At 45.4% G+C, this 25,205-nt stretch overlaps 1 protein-coding gene across 20 annotated transcripts in view; it reads left to right on the top strand.

The window, feature by feature from the left end:
* Positions 1 to 25,205, top strand: part of Nfasc (neurofascin) — a 173,911-nt gene that overhangs the window by 52,253 nt on the left and 96,453 nt on the right. The window lies entirely within an intron of this gene.

Here is a 25,205-nt window from a genome sequence, read left to right as displayed (position 1 = left end):
TCCCCATCTGGTGCTGCTGTTAAGTGGTAATCGACTGCCCTGAGGCCTTGCAATAAAGTGACCTTGTTATTCACAGTTCACAACCAGGGCTTGCAAATGGGCAAATGGCCTCTTGGATTTTTTTTTTTTTTTTTTTTTTCCTGTTCTGTGCTTAGCTCCCTTCCCACTGCCTGCCATCAGTCTCCATTCACATTTGTCCTTCTGTGCCTTTGGGCATTTATCTGTTTTATTTCTGTCCACCCTCTCCAGCCAGTGCCTCAAACTGTCCTCACTGCAGAGCGGAATGAAACAGTGATCAAAAGAGAGATTCCGTTTAAAAGCTTTGATTTTGTGACTTTAAAGTTGGAGAGCAAGGACGGGGGACAGGGAGTGGAGAGATGGCTCTGTGGTTAAGAGCACTGACTGGTTTTCCAGAGGACTCAGGTTCAATTCTCAGCACCCTCACAACTGTCTATAACTCTAGTCCAGGATCTAACACCATCTTTGGCCTCTGTAGGCACCTAACAATATGGTGCGCAGGCAGGCATGCAGGCAAAAACATATACATAGTATATATATTTTTAAAGCAGGGAACAAAAACAGGTCAGTTGTTTCAGTGGTACTGTCCTCCTAATGTTGGAGCACAGGGACTCAGGCTGGCTGCAATCTTCTAGGCTGGCCTTGCTTCTGAGATCGAAAGACTAGAGTGCATTGGTAGGCAACCCCCGAAAGACCTATTGTTTCCTCCTCATCTTTTCCAGATCAAGACAGACAGACATCTCCCTCAGTGTGCACAAGCCTTGTTTCTTTTCCTCAGGTTAAACCGGAGGCTCCAGGCAATTTCTGGATCCCGAGAATAATCAGGGAAGGCAAATGTACCCGCCAGTAATTGGTGATATTTATCTGGCGGCTGGGAGCTGTCATTGGGTCTTCAGACTACAAATTTGTAGAGTCCATTAAGATCGGTGCATGCTGCTAATTGTAACCAGACTCTACCTTATCTCAAAGCTGGGCTTGAAAGGGCAATTCCCCCCACTGACAGCTGCCTTTCCTATCCTGGGATTCTGTATGTGAAAGGGAGGGAGGCAAGTCTAATAGTCCTTAGGTGAGAACAGAAAAGGTATGGGTTCCCCAGGTCTGCTTAGGAGGAGGCAGAGCACATGGATACACTCCCTGGCTTTCCTGGAGGACCCACAGGAAGAGTTAGTCATTCTTCACACGGTATCCCTGGGATGGCAGGAGGTGAGGTGTCCCCTTGGTAATAGCACTACTTCTTCCTCTGTCCACATGTTTAGGAGCTGCTGTAGAGGTGGGTGGGCGCTAGGAGCAGCCTGGGCTCTACAGCTATGTGAGACCCCATGTTCTGTCCTCTTCTTTGCCTGCCACCTGACTGAGAAGACCAAACTACTCCTCTTGGAAAAACAAGGCATGCTTTAGGGCATCCAGTCACCCTATTTGATAGGATAATAAAGCAAGCAGTGATTGCCACTCCCAACCCCCTGCAATGGTTTCTGGTATGAAGCAATACCAGAAGAGAAGGATAAGGGAGAAACGTTTCAAGTTTAAATCAAGAAATAGGACAAACATTGCTTATGTCCTTAGAAGGTAGAGGGTGCTGCCCTCGGGGGAGAACAGAAGGACTGACAGTGGCATGTTCCCCCAGATGCTCGGCTTGGTGTCGTAGTGAGGGACCAGACCTTCTGGGCAAAGCTGGCAGGGTAGGTGGAGAAAGCATGACTGCGTTGGAGACCCAGGGATTTGCATCTCCACTAAAGCACCTACAAGCAAGGTGCCAAATGATGATGCAGAGTGCAAAGACCTCTTTGGTGTTCTGAGTCACTTGACATCCTATCTGTATCCCCTGGAAAGTAGAGCCTACAGATCAGGCCTCTGATGCATCTTGCTTAGGAAGAGCAGTCCAGGAGAACGTAGTGAGAGAAAGGAGAGAGTCAGAGAGAGCGGGTTAGCCAGTGTCAGGACGCACTGTTGACCTAACTCCTCTACGTACCAAGTCTAGCCAGTGATACACAAGTCTAGTGTGGTTTTAGGGCTGTAGAAATGGTGGCTCCTCACCTCAGAGTAGTCTATGGAGAAGAACCTTTCCCATTGGCCAGAGTCTTTCCACAGGGCATCAGCTCTCCTGATCAGAGCTACACAAGCCTGGGCTTCTTGTTGTCACTTTCATTGTCAGGACAAAACTCTGGGACTGGAAACGAGATGCGCAGATGTAAGCATTAAGTCTAGGCAGTGTTGGGATGAGCTTATGGAAGCGGCAGGCTCCCTCGGAGATGGGCTGAGAGAAGTCGGCCACCCCCAGGAGTGAGATGTGGCTGGAAGGAGCTTCTGCAGCATTTGGCCAAAGACCTGGTGGAATGGACTCTTCCACCTGCTACTATCCAACTTTTAGCCTGATTCAGCCTTCCAGGAAACCTGGGATCATTTACTATCTCTACCCAGGCCTCCATGGCACCTTGTGTTGTGGTTCAGAAATGTAATGTCTCCCAAAGAAGCTCCCGTGTCAAAAGCTTGATCATCAGCTGTTAGCACTGTAGAAGTGAAGGGTCAACGGAGGACACTAGTCTGTTTTATCAACAGGTTAATCTATACCGGGACTCATAGCTATTAGGAATGAGGTCCTACTTGGAGGAAGTGGCTTATGGAGGCATGCCACTTGAATACATCTTGGCTGGGTAGTGGTGGCGCACGCCTTTAATTCTAGCACTTGGGAGGCAGAGGCAGGCAGATTTCTGAGTTCAAGGCCAGCCTAGTCTACAGAGTGAGTTCCAGGACAGCCAGGGTTACACAGAGAAACCCTATCTCCAAAAAACAAAAAGAAAGAAAGAAAGAAAGAAAGAAAGAAAGAAAGAAAGAAAGAAAGAAGAAAGAAAGAAAGAAAAAAGCGCACCTTGTTTTCAGATCCCTCTTTTCTCTTAAAGCTGTTGTAGCTTTATATGTTGTTTTCTATAGGGCTCATTCAAGTACTCACACAGAGCTGGGGGTGCGGTGGGGGGATGCCTAGGGCATACAACATGACAGCAACATATGTTTAACCTCACCATAGCCTTTAACCAATGGATGGAAACCTCAGAAATAGTCTGTTTAATCCAAAGTAAATCTTTCTTCTTTTAAGTTGTTTATGTTTTATATTTTTTTGTTGTTGATGCACAGGAAGGCTAATGATGTATCCTGCACCCAAACTGTTTCAGGGATGATTCTGTGGGCATTTGTGTTCTCACTGGCCACTGGCAGGCCTTGTATGCCCTAGGCATTTCCCGTGCTCTGTGTGGGAGTACTTGAGCGAGCCCTATAAAAAACAACCTAGCCAGGTGGTGGTGATGCACGCCTTTAATCCTAGCACTTGGGAGGCAGAGGCATGTGGATTTCTGAGTTTGAGGCCAGCCTGATCTTCAAAGTGAGTTCCAGGACAGCCAGGGCTATACAGAGAAACCCTGTCTCGGAAAAAAAACAAAAACAAAAACAAAACAAAACAAAACAACAACAACAACAACAACAACAAACAACCTATAAAGTTATAAACATGTGGGCTTAATACTTATAAAATGGGAGTAATTTGCCTAACAATTAGTCCTTGTATATAGACCGTCAGTTTGAAGGCTGCTTTGCTATGTTAATGTCATCCTTCTTGACCTACCTTGGATAGTTAGTCCACCCCTTACTCAACTCTTAGCATTTCCACTTTAGCAGATATAAACACTGCCTGCTACTGACCCATTGGCGTGGGCTGTACATCAAACCTACATTCTATGACTTAACGCAGTCATATAATTTATTCACAAAGTACAGGGAAACAACGAAGCCAGGCTTAGCTTGGGATACTCTTTTTAATCATCATGCTAAGAATCACTTCTATACCCGTAGCCATCTTGTGTTCCAAATACTGCAGGATAACCAAGAATCACACCTGGCATGCACTGTTGTCAGCTGGTTGGTCTGGGACTGTGATGTCCAACATAGTAGCCACTGGCACATTGGAAGTGTACCTGTTCCCTAATTAGGAGATGCTGTCGGTGTAAACCACACATCAATTTTGGAGATTTACTATGTCTGGTAGAAATTATCTCAGTAATTCTTGTGTGTTGAGTACATGTTTAAAGATAAAATCTGGGTTAAGTAAGATAAATAAATTAATTTCAGCTTTTTCTTTTTCACTTTAAAATGAAAATTTGAAAATATGAAATTGTTCTGTGGTCTATGTTATCATATTCCTATTGGACAGTAACTTAGCTGGGACAAAGTACATCCCACCTTGCCTTTAATTCAGATATTCTGTATCCTAAAATTGTCGGCAGACATGGCTACAGCAAAGGAGAACTGTCTCACAGAGGCAAAAAAAAGGGGGGGGGTATTTTTAGAGAGTAAGAAAATGATGATCTGGTTTTGTCCTGAGACTTGAACTAAAGCACCAATGAGAAGCAAGACTATTAGGAGCGGAGAACGGAGTATACCGACACTTAGGAGCCCAAGTGGATGGCAGTTGGATATGCGTGGTGAAGAGGCGGAGGAGTCTGGCTGTCAGTACTAGTGGCTGCACTTGCTGGATTGGGACAGAGAGCTATACAAGGAAGACTATGTTTGGTAGAGAAACAAACATGAGTCCAGTTTTGTTAGGTCCCCATGAGAGATCAAAGCACAGATGGATAATAAAAAAGTATAGATCTAGTTGTGGGAGAGAAGAAGGGGTAAGAAAAATCAGCATGTGTAGGAAGTGGTTGAAATCGTGGGTGGAGGTAAGAGCTTTCAAGGAGATGCAGAGGCTGAGACCATCACAGAGAAGACACAGGAAGCAGCTGTACTTGAATTGTATACAACGTAACACTGGAAGAAGAGCAGGACACGACCCAGCAACGGGGCCTGCTGCCCAATCGATAGCTGCTAAAGGAGAGGACGAAGAGGCTCCATAGCCAGCCACCCGTTACTGTGTTAGCTGCTTATCTTGCTATGTTAAAATGCCTGACAAAGCAGCTTTCAGAGGGAAGGCTTTGTTTTGGCTCACAGTTCAAGGGTAAAGCCCATCATAGTGAGGGAAGTCGGGGCAGCAGGAGGGAGGGGTAGCTGGTTACATTGTATCCATCCAGCAGAGAGTGGACGCCTGCTCACAGCTCACTTTCACTTTTTTTCCCCACTCTATTCCACGGCCTGGCACTGCCACATTTAGGGTGGGCCTTGACACTTGACACTTCAGTTGACCTAATCTAGACAATTTCTCACAGACATTCTGAGAGGAGTTTCCATGGTGATTCTAAATCCTTTCAAGTTGACAATCAAGATTAACCATCCCAACTGTACAGAACACAGAGTTTACGCCATAACTTACTCCCCACCCCTTTTCCTTCAGGATTATGGCAGTCTCATATGCAAATTCATTCAACATAACTTCAAAAGCCCTCCATAGTCCTTAATAATCCAACATCGCTTAAAAGTCCAAAGACCAAGTCTCATGTGAGACTCGACAATCTCTGACTATCGCCTATAAAATCTAAGACAAATGACATAATTCCACTGTACAACAATAAAAAGTGAACATTGATCAATTAAGAATGGAAGAATGCAGGCATACTAAGGAATGACTGGATCAAAGCAAGAGTGAAACTCAACAAGGAAAATATTAAATCCCATAGCTTCATATTCAGCACCAAGGGCTTGTGACAGAGTCATCTGGGCTCCAACTGACTTGGGTAACCCTACTTCTTTCAGCTCTGCTTCTTGTAGAACCCGAAGTCTCTACCCTGGGCCAGCTCCACTTTGTGGTTGCAGGTTTGTTTGGCGAATGACCCATGGTCCTGGCATCTCCAGCATTCTGGGTTTCCATAGCTTCATGCTGAGGCCTTGTAGGCCCTCTCTTCAAGGACTTTGGCCCTGCCACACATTCCCTGGCCTTAGTTACCCTCTGGAATTGTGATGCAAAACTCAATGACTTCCTCAGTCTTCCTCAGTCTTTATGCCTGCAAAAAGTACCATGTGTATGATGTTACCAAGTTCTGCTGCCTGCTTGGAATAGAGCCTGCCCCACACTGGACCAGGGTTGCATTGACCCTGGGGAAACACTTTCCTAGGTTGTTGATTTTGAGTAGGGAATCTAGCTTAGTTTCAGTTCCCATTGCTGTAATAAAATACAAAAGTAACTTAAGGAAGAAACAATTTATTTGGCTTATAATTCCAGGTTAGAGTCCATCAGTGGGAGAAGTCAAGGCAGCAGGAACTTGAAGCAGCCAATCACATTGCTTCTACCACCAAGAGCAGAGAGCAGTGAATTAATGCAGGCATTCTAGTGCTCAGCTCACTTTTCCTACTTTAATGAAAACCAGAATTCCCTACCCAGGGAATGGTGCCACCCACAGTGGACAGGTCTCTTCACCTCAAGTAATGTAATCAAGATTATTCACTTAGGACATGCCACAGGCCATCCTAATCTAGACAGATCTCCATGAGACTCCTTCCCAGGAGATTCTAGAGTGCATCAATTTGACAATTAAATCTAGCCATCACAGAACCCCTTCAGTGGCATCCTTACTGTACCCTCTCTCCTTATAATGAATTTGCATCTTCCTAGATCCTTTGATTCATGGAACCAAGATCTCAGGACACCTTTCTTGAGTGTAGAGTCCACCAAGGTAATAAAGTCATAACAGCATAGATTTCAGGTCAACTTGCATCCACTATCAGGAAACAGAGTGATGGATGGTTGCACCAAATTCACATTCTCATTTTATTCAGCCAGGCCCAGAGTATTCTACCACACATATGGGGGGTGTATTTAACTAATTTCATCTAGGTAACCCCTCGAAGACAGTTCAGAGATTTGCTATCATAGTAATTCTAAGTCACATTGAGCTAACAGTCAGGATTAACCTTCACAGTTGTTTGCCATTTCATTCTCCAAAGGGCCTTGTACATAGAAAGTGTGCAGTTAGTAGTCATTGGGTTAAATAGAGTAAGTCACATTGTGTTGTACTGTTCCAAATTACAGCTTCCTCTGCTGCTTTTGCAGGGGTAGGCTTTTATTGGCTCTGCCTGGCTCCTCCTACTTACTTTGCTGTAAATTAAATATTTTAGAGTCTTAGGAAAAGCTGGTGAGGTATTATAGCGGTTCTTACTTGTCTGCCTTACATGACTTAACAGAGTGCCCAAATAGCATGCACTTAACAAGAAACCATTCATTACCTTTCGGTCTCAAGGGAGTTGCTTTTCAGTTTGGAGTAAGTCTTAGGTTTTAAAGGAACCAACCTTTGTTTTTGCCTTTCTGCTTCGATATCCTTAGCTCCCACATTTATAACCTCATAGTTACAAAATGGATGCCTTATTCCGAGCATACACCCTAAATGACTTAAGCTCCTGGTCGAAGCAAAGTGCCTTGCTTCTGCGGCATGCTTGAGGAGACAAAGTGTTGGTCAGTTGACTTCATCATGACTCTTTGACCAACTTAGCCATGTACCTGTCCCTAAACCACCAAGCAGTGTAAGGAAACTGAGTCACCATTTGCTTGGCTTGGCCAAACCGTTAACTTGGTTCCTGGCGTCGGGGGAGGAGGAAGGAGCCCTGTGGAGCAGCCCAGTGTGCCTTGCCTAGTTTTCTGCCTTTAGTCCTTTGAATTCAGGATAAAAACTTTCAGTGGCTAGCACGTGACTGTGTATCAAGGACTGTTATTGCACACTGAACAGATAGCAGCCAACATACAGTTTGGTTTGGTTTTTCCTTTCCTTGTTGTAAGGTCTCACTGTGTTTCTCTGGCTGACTTCAAACTCCTGGGTAAACACTGTCTGTGTTGTGTGTCCCAGCTGGGAATTCAGGTGCCATTCCACACAGCTTTCAGATGTCAAACTATGGAGTAGACCTGGCTGCCACCTCTTCTTGGTCATTTTTATTCCTACAGCTTTTTCCTACTTGAGCTACTGAGACAATTCTTCAGGTTCTGTTCAGTTCTGAACTGATATTAATGTTGATTCTTTTTTCTTTTTTTGTGGGTGCTAGAAATGGAACCCATGCCACCTTGTCTGGCAGACAAGTCCTCGACCACTGAGCTGCCCTGAGCCCAAGGGAGCATTCTCTCACTATCTAAACCCACCTTAGAAAGTCCTGCATTTCGTCATCATCTTCCTTCAGCTTATGATAGAGGCTCTTCCTTGCCTCTGTCATTCTAGACTCTCTTACTCTTACCTTTAAAATATGCCACTTTCAGCACGGTGGCACATACCTTTAATCCCAGCCCTCAGGAGACAGAGGCAGGTAAATCTCTGAATTTGAGGTCAGCCTGGTCTTCAGAGCAAGTTCCAGGATAGGCGGGGCCTCACAGACAGACCCTATCTTGAAAAACCAAACAAAACAAAAACAAGCAATCAAAACACAGTACCACCTTCTATTTCTTCTTCTTCTTCTTCTTCTTCTTCTTCTTCTTCTTCTTCTTCTTCTTCTTCTTCTTCTTCTTCTTCTTCTTCTTCTTCTTCTTCTTCTTCTTCTTTTTCGTTTTTCGAGACAGGGTTTCTCTGTGTAGCCTTGGCTGTCCTGGAACTCACTCTGTAGACCAGGCTGGCCTTGAACTAAGAAATCTGCCTGCCTCTGCCTCCCGAGTGCTGGGATTAAAGGCATGCACCACCACTCCTGGCTTCACCTTCTTCTATCTCTAAGCAACACCCGAAGCCTCAGCCCCCACAGATCAGTTGGTACCACTGAAAGCTTGTTTGTTTTCTTTCTCCCTCATCGTTCACAACTTCCATCTCATTCCCTCACTGCTACCTCATGCCTTGGTGCTCTTGCCTCTCAAGAGCTACCTGTCATCATTTCTGCTGTCCATTTCCATCCGTGCGTCAGGAAGGCCCAGCAGTTCACGTGTCCTAGCATGAGCTCTTCTGCTTGCCATTAAGGACAGCCACTAGACTAATAACAATATCAGCTTGAGAGGGGACTGGGGTGAGAGAAGGGAGCGTTGAAGGAGCATTAGCTCCCTCAGCGTCGCCCAGGCCTTTTACTGTAAGAATGTCTCACGTGTTGTTCACACAATTGATAAAAGAGAAAGCTCCAGCCTGGCATTCAAAATCTTCCCACACTTTCTCCGGCTCTCCTACCTTTCTACCCATGCAAATGTTCTTCTCCCCTCAAACTGATGCCCCTCTTGCCTTAGACCAGCTGAGCCGTTGCTCAAACCACAATCCAGTCACGTGCTTTATTCCTCTCCCTTCTGGCCTACCCCATTCCTGCTCCTTCTCCAAGCATTTGGGACCTCAACTGGCCAACATGCCCAGTGGCTCGAATTGCCTGGAAACCACCCAGTCTCTACCCCCTCTGAATGAGAATAGAGCGGTCCCTTTGTCTGTCATCTGGGATCTGGCACTGGACATGGCTGGCCCTTGGTATCATTCACCTCTGCTCTTTGGGAGCTATTTAGAGGGTGCACATTCATTCTTGGTGCCTTTGTTCATTCAGTGATGACACTCAGTGTGGCTAGACTGAAGGGAAAGAAGGCAACGCAAGGTATCAGCCTTCAAAGCCTCTAAAATTTCATCTCTAAACTGGTGACCCACGACTGTAATCCCAGCTAGTCAGTAGACTGAAGCCGGGGGGGAATCACAAGTACAACGCCTGCCTGGGCTAAGAGTTTAAGGCAAATCTGGTAGCTTAGTGACAAGCTGTCTCAAAATTAAAAACGCTAAAGGGGCTGAAGGTGCAGCTCAGTGGTAGGGTGCTTACCGAGTGCTTCATCTGGATAACAGTATAGAAGTGTGTTGCCTCTTAGCCAGAACAACTGAACGACTCACGTGGCCTTTACATGTAGTACCTCTGATAGTGTAACTGGAGGCTTCACTTCAATACCACACTGCAATTTTTCACTCCTTTTTTTTTCCCTTTGAGACAGGGTTTCTCTGTGTAGCCCTGGCTGTCCTGGAACTCACTCTGTAGACCAGGTTGGCCTTGAACTCAGAAATCCACCTGCCTTTGCCTCCCAAGTGCTAGGTCTAAAGGCATGCACCACCACTGCCCGGCCCACAATTTTTCACTCTTTTTTTTTTTTTAACTTATTTTATTAGATATTTTCTTCATTTACATTTCAAATGCTATCCCGAATGTCCCCTATACCCTCCCCACACCCTGCTCCCCTGCCCACCCACTCCCACTTATTTGGCCCTGGCGTTCCCCTGTATGGGGCATATAAAGTTTGCAAGACCAGGGGGCATCTCTTCCCAACGATGGCTGACTAGGCCATCTTCTGCTATATATGCAGCTAGAGACACGAGCTCTGGGGGGTACTAATTAGTTCATATTGTTGTTCCACCTATGGGGTTGCAGACCCCTTCAGTTCCTTGGGTAATTTCTCTAGCTCCTCCAATTTTTCACTCTTAAATATTTAAGACCCTGAGTTTGAGTTTGAGCATGGATCTTCCCAGCCTGCATCTCACTCAGCTGCTCTCTCTAGGGTTTTGCTTTCTTCCCAGACTGCTGGAGGTTGAGAATGAAGGGAGTGGGCTCTGCAAGTGGGTTAGATGTCCCGGATGACTTCCTCAAGATGAGTTTGTTCAGAAGCACTGCACACAGAGCTCACCCACCAGCTATCCTGGGAGAGGCAGCGTAGGGTAGTAGGTCAAAGGGAACAAAAAAGAGGAGGGGATGTGGGGCTGGAGCAATAGAAACACTGGAGGCGCAGAGATCTAAGTCTCACTACTTAAGCTGCTGCAGAATGGTGGGGAGGGGTGAGGGGAGCGGCAGGGGCTCAGCCCCCGCCCTCGGTGTGGCAACTGCCTGTTTGTTTAATAATCGTGTTCTGAGCAGCTTTTGAACTGGCATTTAGACGAGTCTAGAATGTGAATTCTTGCAGGGGAGGCAGCCAGGACAATCCCGCTTTGTTCCAGTTCTTTGAGGACTACGGAAATCATTTTTAAAACAATAACCCTCCTTCCTGGGTCTGTTGCCTGTTTGTTTGCTCCGAGGAATGCTTGGTAACTCTTAGGACTCTGGGACTCGCATTTTAAGTTCTGTGTTCTTCACCCCTGGTTTGGGCCAGGTTTGGGTTGTCGTATGTTAACTGCGCTCTTCCGTGTATGTCGCCTGCTCCTAAAGGACCATGGGCCAGAGCCTCTTCTGGGTTTGCTCTTTCAATCATCCACTCAACAAAAACATTTCCAAGAACTTAGTTATAGGCCCAAGACATTCTAGGAATGATTCGGAGTAGAAAGTGGAAGATGTGGCCCTTGCTTTCAGAGCTGTATGCAGCATACATTGTTATGATTGATTCTCTTTGACTCCAGCCAGAAACTAGGCTGCCTGTATTGACTACTGCTCCATTGAGTTATCAGACCTTTTTGGAAAGTTTCTCACCCAGTCAGTGAAGTATGAGCAGGGAAAAGGGCTACCCAGGGCCGGAGTCAGTCAGGAAATACAGATACTACTAATGGAGCAGTTGTGGGTGTCTAAGGAGCCTTTCTGCTTCCAGAATTTCTCTTCCCAGGAATCACCTGGAGCTTGTTGGAAATAGCTAAGCTAGGATCACGGACTACAAGAATTATTTTTGCCTGCTCATTTTGACAAGGTTACAGGAGGCTGGTCCATTTGTAGGCATAATGACCTCTGGGGGGCGCTGCTGGGAAGACCGGCCAAGGGGAGAAGATGAAAGGAAGGATCCCACCCATGTAGCACCTTCCCCCTTGCCCTGTGAGTGGAGACCTGCAGGGATGGTGCCAGGGGAAGGGTGGAGACACAAGCAGGTTGTGCGCTGGCTGGGACCGCATAAGCCAGGGTGGTGACCGCAGAGGCAGGGCCAGCTAGGAAAAGCTGTGAAAGCCAAAGAATTGAGATTCAAGTTGCTCTGAAAAAGAATCCTGCCCTAATTTATACACCAGGAAACCAAAACACAAATGAATAGGTTGAATACTTTATCCAAAGTCACATAGCTGATCATTCGCAGATCAGTGGATATAAGCAGGAATTCATACCTTGATCTGTAAACCCAAAGCCCATTTTCAGAATTACTACACCTAGGTGATAAGGAGACAAAATATAAACATGAAATCATCTTTATTAATTTATGTGTGCCTATTTCACCATATCTCTATGTATCACGTTGCCCAGTGTTCTGAGAGGCCAGGAGAGGGTGTGGGATGCCCTGAATTTGGAGTCCCAGAGAGTCGTGGGCTGCCACATGGATGCTGAGAATGAACCCCTGGACCCCTGAAAAGGGCAGCCAGTGCTTTAAGCAATGAGCCATCTCTCCAACTCTCCATTTATATGTGCATCTTTATTTCTTAGTATTTGATTAAATTTATAATAAGCTAGCTTAAATAACATAAGGTGATTAAGACTGGAATAAAATAATAAGCCCCCCAAACCAAGAAGAGTCATAAGTTCTGTTTGTGGTATTATAGACTAGTGCTTGCCGTTCACAAGTGCAAACGTCTTCCCAAGAAGACGTTTATTGCTCTGTAAGTTGCTTGAACCAATCCACTGTGAGACCAAAGCACTTTGTGACTTATTGGGACCTCTGCTTCTGTGCTGTTCCCTGGGCCCGTCCTTGTGTCCTTCCCTTCTGTCTGTCTTGCCACAGCACCCATGGCAAGGATGTAGAGAGGGAGGAGAGACCAAGTGCAGCCTCACCACTCTGCGTCTCAGTGCAGTCACATGAGACCTGAGCAGCATCTGCTTAGACTTGGGCCCAAGGCACCTTTTTAGATCACAGTCTGGTACGCTTACCAGGTCCCTCGTGGTCAAATTGGCCATTGTGGTCTCTGCAGAGAGGGATGACAGTGCACGTGTCCTTGGTGGTACAGGGAGCTAAAAGATCAGACAGGATATAGCTTAGGTGATTCTGAAGTTGCCCTTGATGGTGGGACCTTCCAGTCTAATGGCGGAGGCATTGCCCTGGCCTTCAGACAACTCTTAAGTGGGATGCAGGAGGAACAATATCCATGTCCAAGATGTCCAGACTGCTCCAGGAGACTTCCAGACCAGTGGAAGAAACAGAAAATAGAAATATAGGCGAAATGGGAGTAAAGTTGGGGGTCAAAGTTCCCAAAGTATGAACACAATAAAATCAGAGCACGGCCGGCCAGAAGACTCTGGAGCAGGAGCTGTGTCTCGAACTTCTTCCCACTAAGGCAGTCAGTGCATTGCATCTGAGGAATCAGAAGCCAGCAGAGACACCGGTGGCCCAGGCTGCATTGTGCTTAGTGATGAGGGGTTCTCTTCCCAGGACTTAGATTCCAACTCAGCCAGAGCCGAGAGGCCCGCCTGAGACTGAGGTGGATAGCTGGCAACACTTGGCCATCTTTCTTCTCCTCCATCTTACAGCCAAGGCTGGCGGTGACAGTCTATGATGCAGCTGCCTGTTTCCACCTATGGAGAACAGCTGGGCCCTCCAGAGCTCTGTCTAGCATGTGGTACATTTGTTGGCTTCGGCAAAATGGCATCCTTCCGGCTCTCCGCCCTCCCTCCTCAGTAGCTCGCCTTGAAGCTGCGACTGCAGTTGTTGGAACAAGGAAGAGAACCTGAAGTCTGCCGAAAGGGATGTTGGATCAATTGGGTTCTCGCTTTTGCCCCACAAGTGACTCATGAGTCACCTTGGGCAAGTCCTCCATTTCCCAAGCAGCATTAAAGTAAGAAGGGTGGCAAAGAATGAAAGTCACATGACCGGAAGCTGGGGCATACTGTGTGATCTTGGGTGAAGCAATTCTGTGTTCCTCAGAGAAAAGTTTTAAAACTCATTTGAGCTTCAGTATTATTTATGACACAGGAGTGTTGCTATATTAAATCAAGCTACCATGAAAGCGGTGGAATGCCTCAGAGCCTTGGATCATTGAGGAGCTGGTGTTATTGTTTGATGAGGGGGCAGATATCCATCTTTGTCCTCAAGTGGTGTTATGCTGATACTATTGAAAATAAAAGGGGGAGGGGATTGGGTGTAAAAAAAAAAATACTTACTAAATATGAGATTCATACTCACCAAAACAGTCTGTCTGAACTTGAGCTGTAGGGACAGCTAACTCGTGTGCTTAGGCTGAGGGAGCTAAAAAAAAAAAATAATAATCGGGGCCCCGTGAGGGCTCATAGGGTAAAGGCCTTGCCACTGAACCCGATGGACTGAGGTTAACTCCTAGACCCACATGGTGGAAGAGAGAACTGACTCCCAAAAGTTGTTCTTGTTCTCGACCTACACACACACACACACACACACACACACACACACACACAGAGAGAGAGAGAGAGAGAGAGAGAGAGAGAGAGAGAGAGAGAGAGATGACAGACAGACAGACAGACAGACAGACAGACAGACAGACAGACAGACAGACTCAAGCACTAAGGTTTGGAGAATCAGAACCCAGCAGGAAAATGAGAGCTTAACCTGGCACCCATGCTGCATGGTATTAAAATCCATTGGAACCCTAAGCATGAAGAGCTTCCGAGACGCGAGGGAAGCCTGAATAGGGGAAACCTTGTCTTTGTTGATGCAAGTACGCTCATGCACTTAGTTACAGCCAGTGGGTTTGGAGCCTCTGTGACCAGAAGGCAGAAGTGAATGCTGGGGCTCATCTGGCTTCCTCTGGTTTATTAAGTCTAGACCCCAGTCCATGGGGTGGTGCCATCTACATTCTTTGTGAGTCTTCCCTCCTCAGTTGAGCCTTTCTAGGAATGCCCAGATATGCCCAGAGGTGTGTCTCTTGGGTGACTAAGTCAAATCGAATCAAATCGATAATGAAGATTAATCATCACACCCATTAGTGTTAGCACTGTTGTGAATCTCACAGATGCAGACATGAACAAAACAGATCAAAGTCCCCATCATTCAAGGATCTTATATTTTCATGGGAAAAGGCACGGTAAATAAAAACACATAAAAGACCGATGTGTTAGTTAAGAGCTAAGGAATTGGTTATAAAATAAGGCGGGTGGGGGTTCTGGATTAGTGGGTGAAAGGTGGCAGGAGATGAGGATGGAGGAGAGCCTATGGCTGAGAGACAGGAAGAGGGTAGGATTTGTTGTCATTCAGATGTAAGGACAGAGAGGTGGAGAGGAGACACAGACTCTCAGGGTATCACAGCACAGACTGTGCTGGCAGGATACTAGAGAAGGAGAGTTTTAGATTTGCTAGTGTCAAGGTACCCGTTAGAAACACCACCAAAGGTGTCGCATGGACAGGTGGCTGTGTGGGTCTGAAGGTCAGGAGGTCTGAGTTAGATTTAAAAGATTTTCAACATAAGGATGACACTCAGGCTGTGACTGTATCGAGGACACCAGAGCAGGGTGTGTGTAGCAAAGAAGAAATCCAGCTGTGCAGCCCAGATATTCAGCTTCAGGAAATGAAGAGACTGGGAGGGCCTGGTATAGGGATAGAGAAGAAAAAAGAGACTTAAAGGTGGTTCTTAGTCACACGGGAAGGGGGATCAAAGATCATCCATGCTAGATTAAGAAAGATGGTGGTGGCTGGACCTAGGCCTCCCCGAATATATGTAGAAGATATGGGTCCCGAACAATTGGAACAGGGGCTATCCCAAAAGCTGTTGCCTGCCCATGGGGTATATTCTTCGAGCTGGCCTACCTTGTCTGACCTCAGTGGGAGAGGATGTGTAACAGCCCTGCAGAGACTTGGTACCCCAGGTAGAGGGATACCCAAGGGGGTTCCCCAACTGCTCAGAAGAGAAAGGGAGGCGGGAGAGAAGAAGGACTGGGGGAGGGAGTACTAGGAGGGAGCAATGAACAGGATGCAAAGTGAGTAAGTAAAAAAAACAAAAACAAAAACAAAAAAACCAAAAAAGCAAAGGCTAGGGGACTGGCCGTTCGTCATCTCACTAAGTGCACTGAGGTCACTGGTATTTGTCTCCCCGGTGTTGAAATTTAGCTGCCAGAATAACAATATTAAACAGAGGCACAAGGTGCACACGCCAGAGCAACTCCACTTCATAAGCAGGTGAGGGAAAGAGTTAGCTGTGGTGGAGCTGTGTCTTCTCTGTCTCTGCGTGTGCCCTCTGATGCATCCTGATGCATGGACCTCACGGTACTTTTCTGCCAACTCGGGTTGGTTGAGTTGTCATTTATACAGAATGATAGTCATCTTTGTTGGGTCTCCATTCCCGTGGATTTTGCCAAGTCGGCATGATTGGGAAAGCACTACTGCTGTTAAGATACAGAACATGTTCATCATTTCAAAACACCCTCACGCTCCTCTTTCTGTTAATCTTCCCCATCTGGTCCTTTGTCAATCATACATAATTTTTACTTCTGTATCTATACATTGAGTCTCTTAATTGGATCGATTGATTTCTGCTTCTTGTTTTTCTTCTTTTTTCCAAATTGTTTTAGCTATTCTGGTTGTTTTCATTTCTCAGGGTAAGTTTTAGGATTATCTTGTCTGTTGTTGCTACAAATCATGTAGAGATTTTTGATAAAAATTGCATAAAACCAGGATGTCAATTTGGAATTAATTTGCTTCTTTGCTGTGTTGAGTGAAATCCACGAGTGTGGTATTTCTTTTTTCTTTTTCTTTTTCTTTCTTTCTTTCTTTCTTTTTTTTTTTTTTTAAGATTTATTTATTTACTTATTTTATATATGTGAGTACACTGTCGCTGTCTTCAGACACACCAGAAGAGGGCATCAGATCCCATTACAGATGGTTGTGAACCACCATGTGGTTACTGGGAATTGAACTCAGGACCTCTGGAAGAACAGTCAGTGCTCTTAACCACTGAGCCATCCCTCCAGTCCGAGTGTGGTATTTCTGTTTTCAATTTTGCACTTTTTTTTTTTTTTTGTAATGTTGTATATGTATAAAAAAATCAAGTCGAGGAATTTCTTTCCATGTTTGTGTTTCTCAGTGTTTTTAAACTCTAAATGCTGCAGAACTTTGTCAGAGCATGTTTCTGTGTTGACTGATTTGGGCACCTGACTTTTTTTTCTTTAGTCTGTTAATGAGGTGGATTGCATGAGTTAATTTAAAGATATTGGCCCAGCCTTGCCTCACTTGAGTGAATCTCATTTGTTCATAGTGAAAACGTGTTTTTATGTACCACTGAATCCCGTTCTCTAATATTTTATTATGAATCTTTGAACCTATACCCCTTTTTTCTTTCTTTTTGGGATAGGGTTTTTCTGTGTAGGCCTAGTGTCCTGTAGACCAAGCTGGCCTGGAACTCAGAGTTCCTGCTTTGAGAGGCACCTGCTTCTGCCTCTTGAGAGCTAGAACTAAAGGTTTGTGCCATCACCACCCGGCTGACTCCATACTCTTGAGAAATATTTTTGGTCTGCATTCTTTGACTTCTTTTGTTTTAGACCTTTTTGGTCTGGTTAGCTTCACCGAATGGGTTGGGAAGTGACTTTCCTCTTCTACAAGTTCAAAGGAGTTGGCACAGAATTGCTTTAGCTCTTTTTGTGTTTGGTGTTTCGGTGAAACAGTCTGAGCTTAGAGTTTAACTTCCGGAGGAGATTTTTAAAGTAACCGATTCAGTTTTCTTCCTGATTGTAAAGACATTTTGTTGCTTATGGGAGTGGTGGCCATTTGCATTGGAGGACATGGTTCCTTTCATCTGTGTTTGGGGAGCATTGCTTGGTTCTGCCTTTGAGCTTGTAGGTTCTGTGACAACATCCTCTTCTTCACTTCTGGGATTGGTAACTGTGCCTGTTTTTCCTTTTCTTCACAGTTGTACTAGCAATGCATTTTGTCAGTTACAGTTCTTTTAGGAGTTAGAGAATGTCGGTGCTAGGGAGACAGTCCACTCAGTGAAGTGCTTATAGGAAAACGGTAGAGATTGGACCTGATTCCCGGCATCCACATTAAAAGCTTGGGTGTGGTGGTCCATTCTTTCTGGTCACTGCTGGGGAGGTGGAGAAAGGAAGCTGTTCCTGGGGCTGAGAGATCCTGACTCAAAAAACAAGGAGGATGGCTTTTGAGGAATGACAGGTGAAGTTGACTTCTGGTTTCCATATGCACATAGGCACCTGAAGAGAAAATTAGGGAATATGATGTGCAGTTCATGTAGAAAAGGTAGAAGGAGAATGAGGAGGAGGAAAGAAAGAAAAAAGAAAAGAAAGCAAAGGAAAAGAAAAACAAAAAAAAGCAAGAATAAATAGAAAAATTCTAAAAGAGGATAAAACCAACATTAAACTAAAAGTAAATTTAAATGGCGTGCTATCAGCGTGAAGAGACAAACAAATAGCAGACAGTGTTGAGGGATGGACCTATGCACATCGTGGGATTTAGCATTACGATAAAGATATATTTTTACTGTCTGATGACTTCTTACACGTCTGTAACATACTTTGGTCATTTTCACCCCATTACCCTCTCTCATGCCCTCCAACTCCCGCTCAACCCTTTTTGCTTTCTATCAGGCCCCTCCTTACTCTGTTTATTTTGTGACCGCTGAGTTTAATTAAGATTGCTTCCATGAGTATGCTCAACAACCAGGATCGATATCACCAAAGAAAACAAGCCCCTTCCTCCAGCAGCCATCAGCTCCCAATAATTCCTCAGCTAGAGACAAGACCTCATGAGCCCATCTGCCATCCATGATGGGATGGTGACACCCTCTCCTGTGAATGTGATGTGTAGACAGCCACAGCCTCTGTGGGTCTTCTGTGCAGCATCCGTGCTATGTCCGGAAGACCCTGCTCCATGCGCTTTCCCCATTCTCTAGCTCTTACGGAGTACGTTCTGTTCCCCTTTCTGCAGTGTTGCTTGAGGCCTGGGTGCGGGGTGGACGTTCCATTTAGGGCTGAGCGTTGAAGTGTGGTTTATCCTCAGCACTTTGGCTAGTTTTGAGTGTCTGCATCGACCAGCACCCACTGCAAACAGAGTTTCTCTGACCAGTGACAAGAGCAGCATGGATTCATGAGTCTGAACGTTGATATTTAGAAGGCAGTTAGGTCAAAACATGACTATTTTAGCAAACAGCAAAAACCAGCTTCCCCACCAATGGCCTCCCAGGCTAGGTACTCTTGACCAAGTTTACTGTACTAGGCATGAATTCCTTCCTGTGGAGTAGGCCTCAACTCTACTCATAAGTAGATGGTAAAGCCCTCAACAGTCATGCGCCTATTTGTACCGTGAGTAAGCACGTCCTGAGTGGCAGGTTAGTATTGCCGCTTGCAGGGCTCATGGCTGGAAAATACTCTTGATGACTTTTCTTCTTAAGCAGCGTGCATAGCCCCTTCTAGAACTAAGAAAGTTCACCAGTAAGGGACAAGGACTGATTTCTCCATGTCCTGCAATCGATGTATGAATGTCTGCGGGCAGAGGGTCTTACCATCTAGTCCTTGTGGGTAACCAAGAGCTGGAAATAGCCTGTGTTGTGTGGAGGCTTCTGGACCTCCTTGACAAATGACTCATAGGAAGGGGTCTTACAGCTGCCATTGGGTTTCCATTTACTAACCTGTGGCTTCGTTATCGCCCTCCGCAGGGGACCTCCATCAAGTTCCTGTTAAAAAGATTTATAGTTTTCATTGGCTTTACAATGGCAGAGTTTTCAAATGGCTTTTCCCTGTGTTCTTAATTTTGGTTCACCTTTCCAGCATCTCCTTTTCCCCCCATCTCTGCCAAATTCCTTTCATCCCCCAAGTATTCTGCCCCTCAACTTTTCAACATATATATATATATATATATATATACTACAGTCTTCTCTCCCTTAAGATTTTAAAGACAATATTCTGTTTATCTATTGCTTTCTTTTTACTTGTATGTATATGTGTGAGATACATGTATGACTGTGTGTGTGTGTGTGTGTGTGTGTGTGTGTGTGTGTGTGTGTGTGTGTGTGTGTTTGAGTATGTGTAGGCACATGCCGTGGCACATACAAGGTCAGAGGACAGCCTCAGGTTGACCTTCACTTCCCACCTTGTTTGAGACAGGGTCTCTCGTTCACTGCTGGCCCATGACTTTCAACGATTCTTCTGTCTTTTCCTCCTATCGATCTTGAAGAGTGTCCTAACTTTACATAGGTTCCGGGATCTGAACTCAGTCTCTCATACTGTCATGGTAAGCACCCTCTCTTACCAAGCTGTCTTCACCAACCCAAAGTCAATATTTAAACCAGAAGGTAAAAGGTGAAGCCTCCAATAACCAATGTGGGGGAAACAGACTTGATAACGTTAGATTTTTTTCCCCCCCTCACGTAAGTTCGAAGGAAGTTTCAGGTGGATAAAAGATTAATCACAGAAAATGACAGGATCAAAATGCTAGTGAAAACATGAAACTGTTTAAAGATAGCTTTTGGAAAAAGAAGACCTGGGTATGACACAAAATGGCAACAAAATAAAAGATCCATCGAGCTAGGAAGACATTTTCACACCAAAACACAGTATGATATAGTGATCTGTATTTTCCCTACAAAGAGGTAATTTTCACAGTGAGATTCCTTCAAACCTGTAAGAGCAAACAGAACAGGAACAGTTCAACAGAAATGAAGATGTGCAACCCATCTCATAATAGGAAGAAAACCTCATAAGAGATACCAAGTTCTGTGCACCAAAAGACAAAACTTACAATGCAAATGCAGTCTGTTAGAATCAGGAACCCAACCTACCTGGAAGCTACGGTGGGAGAGCAAAGTTCCATGTGCTTCATGGAGACTAAGTCAGCCAAACTCTCTACTATTCCAAAGTCGCCATTTACAAATTGATTCCAAAGGACAGGTGAGATGGCTCAGTGGGTAACGCTACAAAAGCTTAATGATTGAGTTTGATCCTAAGATCCATGGTAGACATGTCCTCTGACCTCTACACAACGACCACAGCACATGTGTGCACACACTCACACATACCATGCACACACAGAGACACAAATAATAAATGATAAAAACACTGCTTCAATGAATCGATCCTAAATATAGCCTTGAAAAGGCAAGAATTTATGCAAACACCGTTATCCAAGCCGTTTTCCATGTCAAATGATTATAAGTCACCCAGCTGTCCCTCAAGAAAGGACGGGGTAAGCACGTTATACATTCATATCTTGTACCACTAGGGTTCTGTTGATGTGGTAGCTTTGTGTGAACTAATACAGGATAATATCCAGGATATTTATTAATCTGGGTTTGGAGTACAAGGTAGGGAAACTATGAATAACATTTATTCCATCTTTTAAAAAATATTACTTTGATGTTATGTGTGTGGGCTTTTGCCTGTGTGCATGTGTGTATATGTGTGTGTACCAGGTGCCTGGGCATGCCAGAAGAAGGTGTTAGGTCACCTGGAACTAGTGCTAAGGATAGTGTGGGTGCTGGGAATCGAACCTAGGTCCTCTGCAATGCTCTTATATGCTAAGCAATATCCCCAGCCCCAATATTCACTTTTTTGAGACAAAATCTCACTGTGTAGCCAGCCTAAGGTGGACCTCAAACTCACCATGTAGTTCAGGCTGGCCTTAAATTGTGGTTTTTCTCCCTTCACCTCCTGAATGCTGGGATTGAAAGTGTAGCCTATTGTTGTGTCTTGTCTCTGTCTCTGTGTGCGGACCCACTCTGCAAGGATGCACAGACTTTGGTGACAGAAGTTGACTAGACACAGCTGAGTGAGTTGGACTTAGGAAGCTGGATGGAGACAGGCTTGGAGGGACATTTACTAATAGGATCTATTTTTACAATGTATTCTTTTGAGTCTGAATGTGTGCGATTAGCTACTCAAATAATAAATGCGGTAAAATCTTAAATTGTCTCTGGAAGGGAAAGAAAGAGATCCAATGATTTTGATTCCCTGAGCGTGGACTGTGTATCCAGAGAGAGGAAGAGCAAGAGTCAAAAGCCATGAAAATTAGGGGTTTGTGCATCTAGGAAGTGTGCTTTTACGGCACCATGGAATTCCCAGGGAGGGGGTCTAGAGACTCTTTGGTGCCAGCAATTCTTCTGTGGCAGAGGGAAAGGCAGTCAGAGCATAATAAACACTTGCTGAAGAGAGATGAGGAACCCCTGCAGACATTAAGAGGAGAACCAGGGAAAGCCCGTTTAGGAGCTGGCTCAACCCAGACATACCTTCCTTCACCATCATCTGACATGCCTCGTCGGTCCTCTTCCTGCTTCTGGGAGCGGAGCGTCTGCCCTGCCTTCTGTGTCCTCCCCTGTGGTACAACCAATCGAAACTTATCCCCAACTAGCTTACAAACAGAGAAGATTCCGACTATGGCTATTTTATTCGGCTTGACAATTACTCCTAAGCTACTTTTCCAACTTCTGGCCTGGCTACCTCCTCATGGTGCTGCCCAAATACTTACTGTTTCCCCTGGCCTTGTGCTCAGAGTAGAGTCCCTCTCACTGTCCTTCCTCCTTCCTCGTCCTTCCTTTCTTCTCTTCTCCACTCTTAACCAGGAAACTCAAACCCCACCCACCTCTAATCCCTTCAATCATTGGCTAGAGCCATTTTTATTTAACTAATAATTTTTAATTAAGGAGCAAGGTTTGCACCTGGACCTAGACCTTCTAGTACAGAATTTAGCATTACAATCCATAGCAAGAGACCAAACCTCAACACCTCCCCAGCACTTCCTATAGAGCAGTGTGTACTAACTACTACAAGCCACTGTAACCTTCCAGAATCTGAGGCGATGCTTAGAACACACAGCAAACTCATCCTGCTCCCATCTTCCAGGGACTCACAGCTGCTCCTCTTGCTGTCCACACACTATCAGGTGTCTGTGTGGTCGCTGCACCCAGGGTGTCAGGTGTCCTTCCTGGGAACCTCCTGTCCCTGGGTCAGATGGTGAGCCTCTTCCTTAAATTCAGGCTCACTTCTTGTGTAGCCCCAAAGCCCCATGCAGGGTAAAAGTGGTGGTGGTGGGTGTAATCTTATTCCTCCCTAAAGAGTCAGTCAGTCAGTCAGTCTGTCTGTCTGTCTGTCTGTCTGTCTGTCTGTCTGTCTTCAATTCACAGCTCTTGCTTGATCTCACAACTTTTCCATAAGGAAGAGCTAATCTCTGGTTTTGAACCAGCAGCAAAATATTTGTGGGAAGATTTTTCTTTCCAAGTACTTTCCTATGCACCCTCCCCTGGTTCCACAGGCCTCCCTAAAGAGGCAGCTGTGGGGCTCTGGCCTCTGGGATGCAAACAAGTGTGTCTGAATCCTTAACCAGTGGATTCTTTTGTTTTGTGTTTCCTGTTCTGCCGGTTTTATTGATACATGGCTTGACTGTGCCACCCAGGCTGGCCTGGAATTCTCTCCCTTTCTGAGTTACTGGCATTATAGGCATGCACCACCATGCCTGACTTTAGTCGATGTTTTACACCATTTTGTCAGGTGTAGAAAGGGTAGGGGCATCCACAATGCAATGAATGGAAACCAGTTGGGATTTCTTGAGAGGAAAGGGGCAGGCCTCTGCTTCCTGAAGACACATCTGCCTAACACGATACTGTCTAACTGTGTGGCAAATCAATGTGTGGCGCTTTATTTTCATTTTTAGGGACTTTAAATATCTTGTTATGTTTTATAATTACATCACTTATTTGCGTATTCCAAAGCCACATGGAGAAGTGTATTAAAACCCTATCCCCTCCTTCCCCCACTCACCCCCACCTTCTCAGTCCCATTTTCCTCATGACCTTCTAATGTGTAGTTTGTCCTTTGTCCTTTAAGCATATGTAAAATTACAACCATATAATACTGACTTTTGCGTTTCTTCCCCGTTCTCAAATAAACGGTAGCATACTAAACATACTTTTTTTTTTTTCACCTTTCTCTTCTTGACCCTGGAAGTCACGACAGACACATAAGCGCGTACTCTTGAGTAGATTCCTAAAACTAAGATTGCTAAGTCAAAGAGCAACTACTCTGGGCAGCTACAGCTCATTCCCCTCACTGTGTCCGTGGTTACCGTTCCTGCAGAGTTACTGTAATCCAGGCAGGTTTCAGACAGGGACAAGGGACTGAGGTGCATCTTTTACATAGCAAAGCAGACCTGGCTTCCAGGTTCTCCCAGCATCCTTCAGTCCCTACCTGGCACACCCTGCTCCCCTGCCCCCAACCTATATAAGCCAAACACTTTGCTTGCGCTCGCTCTCTCTCTCTCTCTCTCTCTCTCTCTCTCTCTCTCTCTCTCTCTCTCTCTCTCTCTCTCTCTCTCTGTCCTTGGGGCTAGTGAACTCATCCGAGTACAGTTTCCCAATAAACCTGCCATTGATATAATGTAATCTGGTTTAAATTGGCTCATTTCACCAACAGCAGAGAAATAGCCTATCAAACTAGAACTGGTGCTTTTTGTTAATCAGCCTTTCTTATGGGGGTGACAAGGTAGCTGATTCTTTTTTTTTTGATTTTTCAAGACAGGGTTTCATTGTGTAGCCCTGGCCATCCTGGAACTCACTCTGTAGACCAGGCTGGCCTCAAACTCAGAAATCCACCTGCCTCTGCCTCCAGAGTGCTGGGATTGAAGGCGGGCGTGGTATCTGATTCTTAAGGGAGGCAAAATGTATAAGATGTATTTTGCTCACCAGGGGCAGGGAAGGCACAATAGAACAGAACTGCTCAACCGGGGCAGCCAGGAAGCACAGTGGAGCAGTCACAGGAAGAGGCCAGGATAGAATTCAGTCCCCCCCACCCCGTAGTGTGTCCTCCAAGCAGGACACACTTCCCACAGTTCCATCACCTCCCAGTTGTCTGTTCAGCTTTTGAATCCAACAATGAACTATGCCATTCGTCAGTTGAGAACCCTCAGGATCCGATCTTTTCTGGGAACGCCCTCGAAGACACACCCAGAGGTGTGTTCACTGCCCTCCAGGGCGTTTCTCTGCCCAAATTCACAGACAAACCTGACCATCTCAGGGCTTGAACCTCCCAGATGCCAACCAATGGCCCAGCGGCCTCCCTGGTTCATGCTACCATATCTTCTCCCATTCTACAGATGGAAGACAAACTAATAAACACATATTCAAAGACTCACTCTTGTTGACAGTCATATCTCATGCTAGAACTTAAAACCAGAGGCTCCTGACCAGAAAGTAAGAATTCTTCTCAATGTGCTGTGGATATTTGTGATAAAGTTGTTTGTTTTTTTTTTGTTTTTCTGTAGATAGTGGGGAGGGGGTGGGGGTGGGGAGAAACCACAGTGGCTTTTCTAAGGAACTTAGAAATTAATGAGACATTTATGGGTAAATTCTCCCTTGTGTGTAGGAGAGACGCTTCCGTCTATAACTTAACTCCTTTAGGGTAGGAGGGGATTAGCAGATTGATTGTGGAGTCTGAACACTAAGACACAATTCACAGACGAGCGGCTACTCACCAGTGCACTTAAGCACCTTGCACACACTCTGCCCATT

Source organism: Mus pahari, chromosome 5 (genome assembly GCF_900095145.1).
Source record: "Mus pahari chromosome 5, PAHARI_EIJ_v1.1, whole genome shotgun sequence".
In the NCBI taxonomy this organism is placed as follows: Eukaryota; Metazoa; Chordata; class Mammalia; order Rodentia; family Muridae; genus Mus; species Mus pahari.
Note: the sequence above shows the minus strand (reverse complement) of the source record. Positions and strands in the feature narration are given on the sequence as shown.